The sequence below is a fragment of the Ostrinia nubilalis genome, chromosome 18 (genome assembly GCF_963855985.1).
Source record: "Ostrinia nubilalis chromosome 18, ilOstNubi1.1, whole genome shotgun sequence".
Classification (NCBI taxonomy): domain Eukaryota; kingdom Metazoa; phylum Arthropoda; class Insecta; order Lepidoptera; family Crambidae; genus Ostrinia; species Ostrinia nubilalis.
The window spans coordinates 5091710-5106741 of record NC_087105.1 but is presented as its reverse complement, the minus strand read 5'-3'; the positions used below and the strand labels follow the sequence as shown (position 1 = coordinate 5106741).

At 37.5% G+C, this 15032-nt stretch overlaps 1 long non-coding RNA gene across 1 annotated transcript in view; it reads left to right on the top strand.

The window, feature by feature from the left end:
* LOC135080915 (uncharacterized) overlaps window positions 1–14800 on the top strand; it is a 44189-nt gene extending 29389 nt beyond the window's left edge. Inside the window, exon 3 of the long non-coding RNA XR_010259085.1 lies at window positions 14691–14800. This is a non-coding gene — a long non-coding RNA (uncharacterized LOC135080915). The remainder of the gene's footprint in view (window positions 1–14690) is intronic.
* The last annotated feature ends 232 nt before the right edge of the window (window positions 14801–15032 follow it).

Here is a 15032-nt window from a genome sequence, read left to right as displayed (position 1 = left end):
CTATCAGAGCAAATATTATGTCTTCAGGTGCCCCAGCCGTGGTAATATGTAGCACCAATAATGTTCTTGCAATTCTCGCTTTCGTGGTTTCAGTATAATTTTGACGCAGTTTAAAAATATTGATAAAAATCTTCATGATAATATCTTCATATCTCATTATACATGTACACAAGACAAAAGATCTACTCCTCAGGCAGACGATAACAAAATAAAGATTTTTGAAAGCCCTAAAGTGTTCATGTCAAAAAAATTGGTATCCGTCGAAACTCAACACATCAGTAATAAATCCAGCAATTTGTGGATACCACAGAAGTAATAAATAACGTTCCACGTGATGGATCATCTCTCACTTCTTGTGGCTAAAACCCTCTAATTTTTTCCGTCTGCGGGAATATTTCAGCCAGTTTTTATTTGAACTTTTTATGCCGACCCTCTAAAAAGATTCGATAATGTTAATATCTAATTCAATTTTTTTAATATTGAATTGTAGCAACGAAACTTTGTACTGAAATACTCCGTATTCTGAAAGAAATGTTAAAACTTATTCAGGTGTAATACAATGTTATCACGTTTACACCTTTTTAAGAATCATAGAAGATTTTATTCACTTATTATAACCGGGGTGCGAACTGCCGTTGTGTTAAGATATCGACTTGTTTTAAGGCAAGTTGTTATCAAAAAGGTTTAAATTTTCTTTCGATTCACTTACTCCTAAGCCAAGTTAAAAGCTCTGACCGTACCTATTGCAACCTTATCTCCGTTTTCCACTCCATAGTAAACTTTTACCTTTCAGCACTCGAGCAATAAAATGTACAACTTTGCTTTTAGCATAAATATCTTCAATAAATACCCCAAAAGTTTATTCAGTAGTTATTCGTTGTTGACAACAAAGCCGCCCGTTTCCGACGCTGCGTCGCTCGCGCAAACATTCGCGCGAACTGTTTGTGTTGGAGTCAGCGAATTCGCGGTGTGACCTACATCGTGAGGTTATTGTGTGGTCTAGAGTTTAGCGATTTAACAAAACATAAGCGTCAATACGATGGATGGCTCTGAAAAAAAAGATGCATCAGTAAAAACGAAAACGAAATGATAGCTCATCAAGTTTACCACTGTGACTTCTTCTTATAGTTAGGTACTTATTTTATATAGCACTTTAATGATGAATGGAAAAAAGAGTAAATGAGGTAACCAAAGGAAAATATCTTGCTAATATTTAAAATAACGAAGCGACTAATAGAATAGACTTAATATTCTCTAATATCTAATATCTAATTTAGAGTTAATAAATTAACATTTAATGTGACACTACTGACTACATGCTCAAAAGACGACTATGAATTCCGTTGTAAAAAGAAGAATAAACTCACTAGGAAATAAACTAATTATTCAAGTACTTATCCTAGTACAAGTATACTACCCGCCGCGTATCAAGACCCAACTTTAGTGTGACCAGCTGCCATAGCTGGGCATTAACTCGTTAATCCGTTAATCGTTAATTAACGAAGTTAACATTTCTATTAACGGATTAACTTTTAAGTTAACTTTAAAAATTGTTAACGGACTCGTTAACTTCCGTTAAATTATCCTAAGTCCGTTAATCGTTAATCCAGTACCTACTATTTACCAAAAAGATACAGCAGGCACGCTGAAAAACACTTGAAAAACGCGTTCTGACAAGTACGTTCGGGCTTCCAGAACTTCCAGAACCCAAAACAACAGTTTTTGTAACCAGAACGAAACGATATAAAATATGCTATTTTTTTATTTATTTACAAGTTTTATATTGACTTCACTTGTTAGAATGTGTGGGACAAATCTTGCAACTGCATTTAAGACCAGTTCTCCTCAACCAATTGAACTGTTTGGTAGAATTATGTAAGTAAGATGAAAATGCAATGTTATGGTACCATTAAGCTGGTCTGATGATGGAGTCAGGAGGTGGCCATAGGAACTCCTAAATGAAACGGCGGAATCGCATCGAATTTGGGTTCGTTGGATTTGTCTTTTCGAGCACTTTAGTACTAGAATATATCCAGGGTCTTGATGATGGAGTCAGGAGGTGGCCATAGGAATTCCTAAACGAAACGGTGGAAACTTATCGAGTTTGGGTTTGTTGGATTTGTCTTTGGTGCTAAATTGTATTGTAATTGAACCAAGGCTCTGAGATTGAGATATTATAGACTAAGAGCTAGTGAACACCAGACCTACGTCATTTTATAAAAGCTGTAAGTTTGTCAGCGTATACTCCCAATATAGCTTAGAATGTTGGTGGATTATGAAGTTTGGGTCATCGTGGCTTTGGCAGCTATCCTAAAAAAACTGTCTGGCAAGGAGTTGGATCTGTCAAAACTGTGTGGCTGATGTCGAAACAACTTCTAATCATTGCTCAAATATTATACATAAAAATCTGATTTTATGGTATATCGTAAGTAGGAAGTCTGGAAGATATCTACCATATATTGGAAGAGAATAGGATCATACCGGATCACCAGTTTGGGTTTCGGGAGAAACATGCTACTGTTGAGCAAGTGCACAGAGTGGTCCAAAAAATCAGGCAATCACTTGAGAAAAAAGAATATTGCTCTGCTGTATTCCTAGACATACAACAGGCATTCGACAAAGTTTGGCGCAAGGGTCTACTATACAAACTAAAAACCCTACTACCGAAGTCAATCTACATGATCCTAAAATCCTACCTGGAACAAAGAAGGTTTCAAGTAAAATATGAAGAAGAATTCTCCAAGCTGTGTGAAATCAGAGCCTCAGTACCGCAAGGATCAGTGCTGGGACCTGTCCTATACTCCATATACAGCAGACCTGCCTGAGACACCTGATGTATGTTGAGAACAGTCTCCAGCGCCCACTGGTTTGTGAGAAACGCAGAAATACACTAATACCTTGAGATGCCGACTGTAAAGGAGGAAGTGAGCAACTACAGCAAAAAGTTCAGGCAGAGCCTCGACAGACATAGCAACGCGCTGGCCAAGAACTTGCTAATGGACGAAGATACAAAGCGCCTCAAGAGATGGCACATCCTCGAGCTCAGCGAGAGAAAGTAGAGCTTTTACCAGTGATGGACTTTGCTATTCAATGGAATACCAGTCAAATAATCCGCTCCCAGAACACATCTAATTATGGCTATGGATGGCCGATCGTAGATAATAAGAGGAAAGAAAAAAAAAATGTCGGCAGTAGAATTACAGTATTAAACATACAGAAAAAGCCACCGTAAAAGTTAGGCTTACTTTATACCATAAAATAAAAGATGATTTTAATATAAAATATTAGGGCAATAATTAAAAGTAGTTTCCACATCAGCCAGACAGTTTTGACAGTTCCAACTCCGTGCCAGACAGTTTTTAGGATAGCTGCCAAAGCCACGATGACCCAAACTTCATGATTCACCAACATTCTATCCTATATTGGCAGCATACGCTGACAAACTTTCAGCATTTATAAAATGACGTAGGTCAGGCGTTCACTAGCTCTTAGTCTACTACTAAAAAGTGTAAAATAAAATTATATTAATATTTTTTTTTAAACAAGATTTTATTCTGAAATGCAGTTGTTACTAAAACGAAAAAAAAATGTATGCAAGGTTTAAATAATTTCGAAAGCTTGTAGCGCAAACATAAAAGAGGAATAAATTCCATGCGCGATACAAGCTTTCGAAATTATTTGAACCTTGCATACAATAATTTTTTTCGTTTTATTATAATGTATTAACGGATTAACGATTAACGTTAACTTGCGTTAATTCTTGCTAAATGTAACGTTTTAACGTTTAACGAAGTTAATTTTTTTATTAACGGTTTAACGATTAACGAAGTTAACTATTTGATTAACGGTGCCCAGCTATGCCAGCTGCATATAAACTTCGCAGACTATTTCGTACACTTTTACTAATGAGAAGTAGCCTAACATAAACTTAGAGTTACATAATATGGCCGTTCGACCGGACATCTCTAAGGCTAATGTGATTAAAACCCCTCTAAAGAACTACTTCCGGAAACTGAATATTGAGATGTCACAGGCTCCCTAAAAGCATAGGTAAGTTTTGGAGACCAGGCGAAGTAGGTATTCATACTTGTTACTCGGATATACCTATGTTAGTTACGTATGTATAATTTTAAATAGAAGCTAATAAATACATAGTTCGCAATTGATTTAATAAGAATTAGAGTAAGTAGTACCTAGTAGTTGAATGTGTAGAGTAATCGAATCGTAAAGTTCTCGAATTAACCACGTCAAACGAAGTCGTCATGAAATGAGGGCCATCGTTTTTATACCTAAAAATTGGCACCCCTGGCGATTGACAGGACCTTACTCTACAGTGGCGCTAACTGGTGAGCGCTAAAACGATAGCCCTCATTAGCTGGTATTGACTGGATAAAAAAGCAATGGAAGTTATATACCTAGGTCTTTTGTGGCGTTCATTTGACCTTACGTCTAGCACTAGACTGTTAAAATAATTTTGAAGCGATTATTATAATAAGTACCTCTTCATGGGTTAGTGTTATTGAGTAGGGTTGGAAATCAATTACTACCTACATACGATTACAGCTTCAGGTGATAAGATTGAAACCTAATAGCTCTACAATACTAAGCACAGCTGTTCCAATTACTATAATTATAACTATTACAGATTCAATTACAAACTGAACATGTAAATCATGGACTAAGAATATTGTCGCTACTAATCGAGGTGTGATAGGTTTGAATATACCTGACTGCACAGTTGTGTGTCTTGGGAGGGGCATTAATTAATTTGAGATCTAGCCCATAGAGCGAAGAACCACGCTCCAGCGCACACCAATATTCGACGACACACCTCAGCTCACAGATAGCTCAAATTTACCTCTGTGCAAATGTACTTGGACCGAATAATATACAGAATATACTTTGGAAACTGTACTAGTTACTTCTCTTGGCCAAAGTACTTACAAGGTTTAGTGGTCATTAGTGGTATAAATGCACATGTTTAATTTTGATAAATTCATCCACGTCGTTATTAATTGTAACTATAAATTGCACAAACACAAGACGTTTTCCTCAGGATATCATATTGTGAACAACAGTTTCAAATAACGAAATGAATTTAATCTCAAATCATTCCAGACTACAAAATAGAGAATTCTATAGATAAGTATTATGAAATGCGAAACATGTTACAAACTAAACGTCAGAGTGTGCCTCAAAGCGTTGTAACTTGTAAGGTAAAAAGGGACTTCCAGAAATGTAATGTTCACATTCAATAACTTTGAAAAAGTGCTTCGTGAGTGACATCTCCAGAAACTGTTAGATCGGCCCTCGGACCGCGCCCGCGGCGTGTCACCGTCATCTAAATTCTTGTCACAGCAATGTTAAGGTCTTAATTCAGTGACGATTCGATAGCGTATTGGTAGATATAGTTTGTTGGCAATAAACTAAACCATAAAATGTGATAAAAACTTTGTCATCCCTGAAACACTATTTAAATATAATTTTAATCGGCCTCTTTATTTGGAAAAATCTGCGCAGAAACTACCTACATACCTACCCTACCTTTCCGGATTGCGGATTACCTAATCCGGAATTGAATTGAAATTGAAGACTCATTTTTACTTTGTAGTGACATTATGGCCTACCCATCATAATGGACTTTGTTCAATGATGGCCCATCCAAATACATATAAATCTTAAATGACACGCTGAGAGCAGACGAATATCAAATGTGTACATTTCATATTTAACTTATAAAATTTCGCAGACAATAAGATGAAGAAACGGTGAAGTTGAACGCTCTATAACACCACAGTGGTAAAGCCCAAACGTTCAGTGTATTGTCTGCCATAATAGACTCAACTTGAAACAAAAGAAGGTTTTACCGAACAATTCGTGAGGTCTCAAGAGTAATATTTTGGAAGTCCAACCCGTTTCACTCCCAAGTTTCTAAAAGGTTTATTTATTCTAATGAGAATTGTTCTTCTTTCATTTGTTAATATTTCGCGTGGTGTGTGGCTTCTTCGAGACTGAGAATGTTATTTTAGTGGTATAAAAAAATATTGAATTGCCATTGGTAGACATTTAAAGATGAAAAGTTTTTATTGTATTTCCGCGTCTGTAATTAGCCTACCAGAGCTGAAAAAAATTGAGGTAGGCCTAAGTTCCAAGTAGGTACATATGAATCAAGTTCAAAAGAATTCGAAGGACCAACATACAAATAATTAATGAAATATATTTCGCCAACAAATCGTAAATAGATAAGAATATTGGTTAAAATTTCAGTTCATGATAACAATATAAATTCTCACATGTGTTTTGGTACACAACTTCCCAACATTATCCTCTAATGCAGCTCCAAACTTTTAACAGAATTTAATAGTGTTTGTCAACATCAGTTATTGGGGCAAAAGGTCGGCCCAAGGTCGACCCTTTAAAGCTATTTGTGCCTAAACCCGCAAACTAGAAGTACATATAAGTACAGTCAGCAACACGATCCTGCATTCCATGGTGTGGTGTGGTAGATACCCGTAATACAAACTTTGCTTAGACTGAGTTGTTTTGAAACCAAACTTTGACCGTAACTTTAACGATAACCGGTGCTTTTTGTGTGGAGTTTGACAGATTTTTGACTTTTGTCAAAGTTAAAGTAAGATGGTTCAACCCAGCCTTAGTTTAGTAGTTAGTTTAGTTAGTAAAGATAATATTAGGTATATCAATTAATGTTCTGTTCAGGAGGTTGAAACTTGGAGTGCAAGAACCACACTAAGCTTGCTCTGTGGTTCCTAGTCGATGAAGCACGTCATGATGTCGAACCCTGCGTGCCCAAACAACTGCACGCAGGAAGATTTAATGAATGCTACTGACATCGTCACTTTTGTAGCAGAGTTTTGGGCTGACACTGTGTAGGTTTGTTATCGACACGATCACGAAGAACATTATCTTATCAATTTAAATTTCACTTTTCCTATAGGTACTTATACCAGATATCGAATGACAACAGATTTAGGAGTTATTTTAAAAACGATGTAATATTGATTTATTTAAAAAAAGCTTTTGTGTTTGATCGTGCAGTTTTTGAAGGGTAAAATTAACTCAGTTCTGATGATGACTGTACGAGCATTAGCAAGCCCCAAAGTCGCTCATGTTTAACGAAAAGGATACAAAGTGAATATACGTCCGCAGGTAGAGCCGCGATAAATAATTTAATTTCAATAGAAATGGATTAGGCTCGCTCTAATTGAAATAGGACAAGTTTGAAATGAACAAGTGAAGTAACAATGGACTGCTTAAATTTTAAATGTGAAGCCCTGTGAATAAATCAAGGCATCCAATCTAATTTTATCTTTCTGACGTCACTTTCATTTGATTGGTTTTATTCTGTGGAACTAAATCATTTGTCTTAATCTGCGGTAAAAGAAGTTTCCAGCCTTGAACTATTTATTTAATCTTAAATAAAAAAAAATATCAGTAAGGATGTATCAACAACACTTAATAACACGCTACTTTCATAAATACCACACTGAATACATAAATCAGGAGGATACAACGACCGTATTTTCCCATATGGGAAAATTCACCCTATTTTCTTTCCATTACCCGTCGAATAGCGGGGACTATTACCGCGTATCTGGGGGTATTCGCACGGCGAGCACTATGATGACGTATATATCGATGGGTCCGTACATAAATCAATTACTTTGTACAAGGCCATGGGTAAAGGGGCTTTCCCATTTGTCAACATCAAAGTTACACAGCGGGACATGTTGTCAAAATTCCATGTTGTTTGTTTTGGACACAATTTAATAATGTTGTACCTCTTGGCACACACTCTTGAAGGGTGGTTGTATGATTCAATTAACACTTGATAAATCGTTTATTGAACCTATCCATACTAAAGCTGGGTTGCACCATCTTACTTTAGCTTTAACAAATGTAAAAAATCTGTCAAACTCCATACAAAAAACATCAGTTATTGTTATAGTTACTGTTAAAGTTAGGTTGTGCAACTCAGCCTAAAATACATGACTTACTCGACTTAAGGTCCTGTTTCCTAGATGGGGTAGAGGGCGTCCACAACAGTCCTCCATCGCGTTCGGTCTTGAGCTTCGCGCTTGATCTCACTCCAGGTCTTGCCGATTTTCTTCGCCTCGTCTGACTGAAAACTTTAATAGTCATGGAAATAATTTGTAAAATGTAAATAAACACAGTTGCTTGCGACCACACCATAATTATTTTCAGTAAAATTCTTTTCTTTCAAAAATTCCCCCTTTACTTCTGAAACATACATGAATGAAAGGAAACATCGATATTTTGTGTTAGCTTGATTTCCGACTGTACTTACGTACAATGAAATAAATTGCATATCTCGATGCCATTCGCTAAATCCCTGGCGTAAACTCATAGCCCCTGTCGAATACGTTACTCAGCACTAAATAATTAAATGCGTAAATTATGTAGCACGTAGCTTTCTGTGAAATACTTTAAACAAGTGTCCCCAACTAGTGTGGAGAGCCCGCAACAGCGGTCCAGTTAAGCGGCCCTCCCGCGGGACTCTCTTATTATCCCGACCCAATTCTGCCCAGTTCAGCTCACTGAAACTAAATATAATGAAATTATTATACTTTCCGGGGACGATATATTTTAATGGCGGAACATTTACGGAATTAAGTTATAATCATGACTGAGTTTAATGTACGAGAAAACTAATGAAATCCGTCGGCACGGAGTGTACCGTGTGAGCGTTTTATTTTAGGTAAGTCTAGTTTTACTTAACTAGGTGATTAACAAATTTTAGATATACTCGATATTACTCAAACCATGTAGGTACCTACCTAAATCCGTCATTTTATGATTAACTAGCGGCCGCCCGCGACTTCTTACGCGTGGATCCCGTTTTACCCCCTTAGGGGTGGAGTTTCATAAAATCCTTTCTTAGCAGATGCCTACGCAGCTACGTCATAACATCTACCTGCATGCCCAATTTCAGCCCGATACGTCCAGTGTTTTGGGCTGTGCGTTGATAGATCACTATATCAGTCAGTCAGTCAGTCAGTCACATTCACATTTGAGTTATATAGGTATATATTTTAGACTAAAGCCTAGAGGTGTAAAATTACATGACCTAACACGACCTAGTGAGGCGGGTCGTTACATTCCCTCTAATATGGTCGAGTGAAGCGATGGCTGGTTCACTCGTCATGTCTGTGAACAGGCGCTGCTTTCGGGGACTGGTCAATCCAAGTTATTCAAATTTATGTATGCGAGTCATTTCTACTAGTATCTTAATATGTAAGTCTAGATATTAGCACGTCACTACCTTGTTTAATATACCACGCAATCTTGTATACCCATTCTTATAAGATACACCATACAAGAATGCATGGTAAATTCAGTGAACTGCTCCTGAATCGAATGTACCTACTACTACTATTTCTATTTATTTATATTAACCGGCAGACAGTGGTGACTGAGTTTGTTGCGGCGCTTCTTCTCAGCACTTGCCAAATGTTGGTCTCGAAGCGCTGGTAGGGTAAAAAGATTATGAGACATGTAGAGGCTCCTTAAGAGCAAAATGACGATTTGTAAGAACCATTTATTAGTCCAAACAAATAAAGAAATTTTGACTTTGACTTTTTGACTTTGACTTTGAGCCTACAACGCAAACAGTTAAAAGTGGAGTAATCGCTTAACCCACTTAAACTTCGTACCCGGTATATTTAAGAAACTTTTATAATACGCTGGAGGTTCCGTCGTCTACGCTTTAAGACTATAAAAAGAAATTCTCTGGTACTTAAAGCATTTTATTGACCAAAGTTTCGTCGAAACTGAACGAACATTCGGGCAGCAGCTTAACGTCCCAAAAATTTTTTTCATCGCTGTTATTTCATGCTTTTCATCTTCATGACTACTTTTTGTCTTATTTGATTGTGTTAGCTTGATTATTTGACACCTTCTAATATAGAAAAGATTTTGATAAGGTACCACAATTAATTTATTTATTTATTTTAATCGTATACCTTCACTAGCTACAAAAATGTAGAGTTTTATCAAAATTCGTCCGAATAGTTTAACACATATCACTCTAATACTGAGTTGCACCATCTTACTTTAACTTTGACAAACGTCAAAAATCTATCGAACTCCATCAAAATCCATCCATCCATCTCCACAAAAAAGTCGGTTAACGTATAACGTTAACCGACTTTTTTGGTTATCGTTAAAGTTACCAGCCTAAATCGTCCTACTTATCACTCTCATGAACTTTGTTTAAAAGTTGTATGAAGTTAGACTCTCACCAACAGATAATTAATTAATTGATTGATCCACAACCTCTGCAAGCCTCCTTACTTACAAAGCAATACAACATACCATAATTAACCTAATCTCAATCTAGATAGGAGTTACTTTTCCTAAAACAAACGTAACAACATAATCAAAAACGTCATCAGGCGAAACTTCTAGAGAATAGAAGCCCATAAAGCAGGCGGCACTGGGGCACTCATTAACTCATCCCACGTTAACGGTGTCGTAAAGCCTGCCCTTCTGGACTCTACGCGGGTTAGCATACAATGTTGGAACTGGCTCTAGTGTTACTGGAATAACCGCCAAAAGCCGGTACCGCTAAATCTTGATTTTGAACCCTCCTAGGACGCGACGGGCAAACAGGCTGAGTTTTTGACATTTGTTAAGTTAATGTAAGATGGTGCAACCCACCCTTAGAGTTTTCAAGTCGCGTGAGCGGAATGCAAAAAAAATCATCTTCATTACTCTCTCGTCCCATCGTCTTTCATCTATTGAAATATTTTATTCGTTCGTTCGTTCGTTCGTTCGTTCGTTCGAACGAACATCTATTGAAATATTTTATTACATTTGGACTAAACAGAGAAGTTATAGAGAAAAATAGGGTAAGCTATCTATTATACATAGGTATTACAAGGATCGATTGAATTCAGTAGGTTTTTGTCCCAAACCCACTTTTTATTATGTCTCGATTTTTAGGAAAATCTAGCAACGCTACAGCTCTGGTTCACTTTAGATAGCTTGAAGGAAATTAGATCTACCAAGCTTTTAGTAGATTTAAAGTTCACTATTAGTTGGTTAGTACTCGTACACGAGTATTTAGTCTCTTTGCTCTACTTAAAAAAATATAAAGGTTTTGGTATACTAGTCTAACATAGAGTACAAAAATAGAGTTCAGAAATATTTATAACTTGGGAAATTCCCAATACTTCTGTAATAACCAAAAGACGTACTTCAACTAAAAAGTGAGTGAGGGAGTGAGCCTGAGCGTAATTGACTCTGGTATTAAAGTATGAAGCTCGACATAATAGAGAGAAAGTAAAGCAATATAAGTAAGGCTCGCTTTGCCCGTCCAATATAGCACGAATAGAAAATATTTCATTCACTGACGGAAAATTAAGCTAAACACCGTGGCATCTTATTATAGTTGTAATAGATGTCATTTCGCAACAGAACTGTAGTCTGGGGTGCTAGTGACTAAACAATATCGCACAGCATGGTATTTATTTAATTAACTTCTCTTTGAACAAGAGGTGAATAAAAAGCTACCAGGTATAAAGCACAGTCGATAAATAGTGCATAATTTTTACAAAGAATATTTTCGTCATACTCGTACTTAGCCACTTTTTGCAAAAATGCATCGCGACATTTTTGTATATTTTGTAAAAATGCATTTCTAGTAATCATTTGGACACCAAATTAGATATTTGTTGATTTATTTCGAAATCCGATCCTATTTTGAGATGAAGGTTGTAAGGGTGAGTCCCTTTCCAGGCTGTCAGTCGTTGTATCATGTTTTCTCAGCCGTAACTTTCATAGCCATAATACAAATATCAATTTTTATTTTCTATTCCATTAACCAACATTATCACGTTCCACGTCAACGTTTGAATGAGGGTCGGCCTAAACAACGTCATCGGCCACAAACACGGCCCGTGAACAATCCAACTTGTTTTAGATTGTTTTTCCCGAAGCAGGCGTTTTATTCCAATAACGCAGTCAAACACTCGACCGCGGTCGGATTCATTAATTAAAACGGAAGCCGCCTCAAAAAGTTCCAATATAAACGGAGTTACGCAAAGTTGGCTATAATAACTCAGGGGGTACTTAGGACCCTAAACAAATTGCGTAGGTGAGGGGTAATATCGTTAAACCGTAATGAAGCATCCTCGACATCGGCGATTCATCACGTCATCTGCTCAAAAGCGTCCACTCCGGCCAGAGAGATGGCCGATCATTTTTCTTAAGTTCCATTAGTAACCAACGGCCGAGATGGATATGCGGATAGCACAAACATAAACAAACTAACGGCCGCCCGTGACAAAGAACATCCCATCAGCGGGCGGAGCCTCGAATCAATACCGAATGGACGGGCCTTGCTGTTATTCGGAGCCGATACTATCTGTCGCTGGTCTTGAGAGCTCGCAACCGCTTACAATGATTAAAGTCAGGGTATGAGTGGGGCCCTTTGTGCATAGCTGCATTGTCCCCGCCTGTAATCTGCTCCGTCGATCGTCAATGACTATTCAGAGACGTCACTATTACTTGCAATAATTACTCTGTTAATTCGTGCGAGTGGCATTGTGCAGTGCGCGCGGCGCGTGATGAGGCGCCTAATGCGGAACTCTATGCATTTGGCCGCCGGCTTAATCAAACCGAAGCCACGCACTGCATCGCATCGATCCTGTCAATATTTCAGCGCAAATACATTTAGCTCCATTTTCACCGCGATTGTACATCACACACACAATATCGCACTTAAAAATGAATCAACATTGCAGTTTCAATAATCATCAGTTCCAAAGTAAACAACGGCTCGACGTCAATTCTGTTCGATGGCGAGCGAAAATATTAATTTTCACAGTTGTTTTCGCAGAACCAATCGTAATTTAAAATGTAGTTGAGCACTCTGTAATGTAGGGCGGGCGGGGCAGAATATTAATGTAATTATAATTGGTTTCTCGCTCAGTTTTCGTGTCTGCATCCCTGAAAAGTAGTGAAATACATGCTCATATAATTATTTCCATTGAACAACCATGTAACAACTCATTATAATGTATTTGTGTGACTAGATTTAATTCTTCCAAATAACTCTGCCCGTACCTGTATTCCACTAATTGTTATGCTTTACGGAAAATCCTGTGCCCCGCAGGATATTCCTTGGAAATGTTTGTTTACCGAAGCTTTGTTCTTATAAATGTAGTTTATGAGAACAATACACAATATCAATAATACCGAGAACTTATCTATTTGCCAGTGCGTATTTACGGAAATAAATAAGTTTTATGAGGTGTGTAAGCAATATATCTGTAGTTGAATAGTATTAAAAAGTAAAAGTCAAATGTAAACAACAAGTCTAACAGACTGTAAGGATATTCACGCGACTCTGTGGACCAAAATTAATCCATTTACGACACCAAAATCTAGAGCAATCTGTCTGCAATCGACTCTGGAGCAAAATTCCTAGCAGTCAGATCCGCGTTCGGAAAATTGATCCTTCGCCCAAACAATCTCTACTTTCACCTAATTCAGCAGTTTTTCCCAACGAAAAAGGAAAGTATAAATTCGTGAAATTTCCGTTCATTTTCAAACGGCTTTGTTTGCGGACCGGCCCGTCCTAAATTAAAACCGAACCATGGAAATTAGGGGCCGAGAAATTATGTTCCAATATCGCTGATACCGCTGTAAAGCCTGTAGCGACTTACGCGGACCAGTAGCGAAAGCTGTTAACAGCTGCTTTGGCTTTGATTTAGAACTAGGTAATATCTTTGGGGCACCACGTTCTAATTCTAGTTAATCTATACATACATTATGTGTCCTCGTAGTGCAACAAGGGAAGTGCGATTCTGTACAATGAGTAATAGAAACAATATTATTAGGCCTATAGAGTCCAAATGTATAAATGGAGCTTTGTCTGTATGTAACTCGTAGTCTAAGTATTCTACTATATTCAATAAAGGCTAGTTGATCTATTATCACTGGTTTTCTATGCATTCTCTACAAGCAACAAAAGGTGCAATTTTACTCGATTCAATACAAAAATAAATTAAAATTAAGAAACATAGATTTCTGCATTATTTAAACAATTGACGGCAAGGAAAACGTATTTTAGAATAGAAGCTTCAACACAAAACGAAGACAACATTTCTTCGTTATTTCCACGACGTTGCGATAAGTCAAATGATTCTGCAATTCTGTAGTTACTGAAAATGCAGTTGACGAAGAAACAGAATATCGACAATGGAGTCGCGATCAACAGCGGAATATTTTCATTTTATAGAATCTGATGCGATGTTGGAATTAAATCGATGGTGCGAATGAATAATTTCAACACTCCAAAGTTATAGGGAAGAAATATGATGGCAATTGTTATTAAGAAGTGTCTGCTTCCTGGTTTTGTAACCAGCAAACCGTGATAACTGAACAGGAAAAAATATATCTGGAAATAAAGGGACAGTATTTCCAAGCAGTGAAACATTGGTAAAACTAAATATTGGTTCCAAGTGGCAAAACTTGGGGAGGTAGCTATACTGGTATTAGTAGGCAAACATAACTTGGAATTTGCTTTTTTTTTCAATACCTAACTATAGTTATTTTCATCGGTAATTCGTCATCCACCGTAGTTACTCTTCTTCATTCTGTACCCACAAGATGTTCACAAGCTAACTCAAGGTTTTGTTCCACAGACTGCACGTCGTCATCAAGCGGGCTGCTGACGGGCATCACGAGGGTGTCAGTAGCGGTAGCAGGGCTGGAGCGTCCTCAGCTCTCCGCCAAGAAGGTCCGGCCGAAGCCCGCCTCGCCCAACCGGCAGGGGCCGCAGCAGTGCCAAGTAAGTACCTATATTACATACAGTATTGTAACATCAAGGGATCATAGAGAGACATCATGTGGCAAATCGTCTCTATCTATTGAAACTTGGAGGTTTGGCCGAAACCATAAAAACGTTGTGCTATGGCCATCATTCGGGTGCCTATAAATTGCTCGCCGAATGAAGATAGACTTATGGCTCAAGCATCAGTCTCACA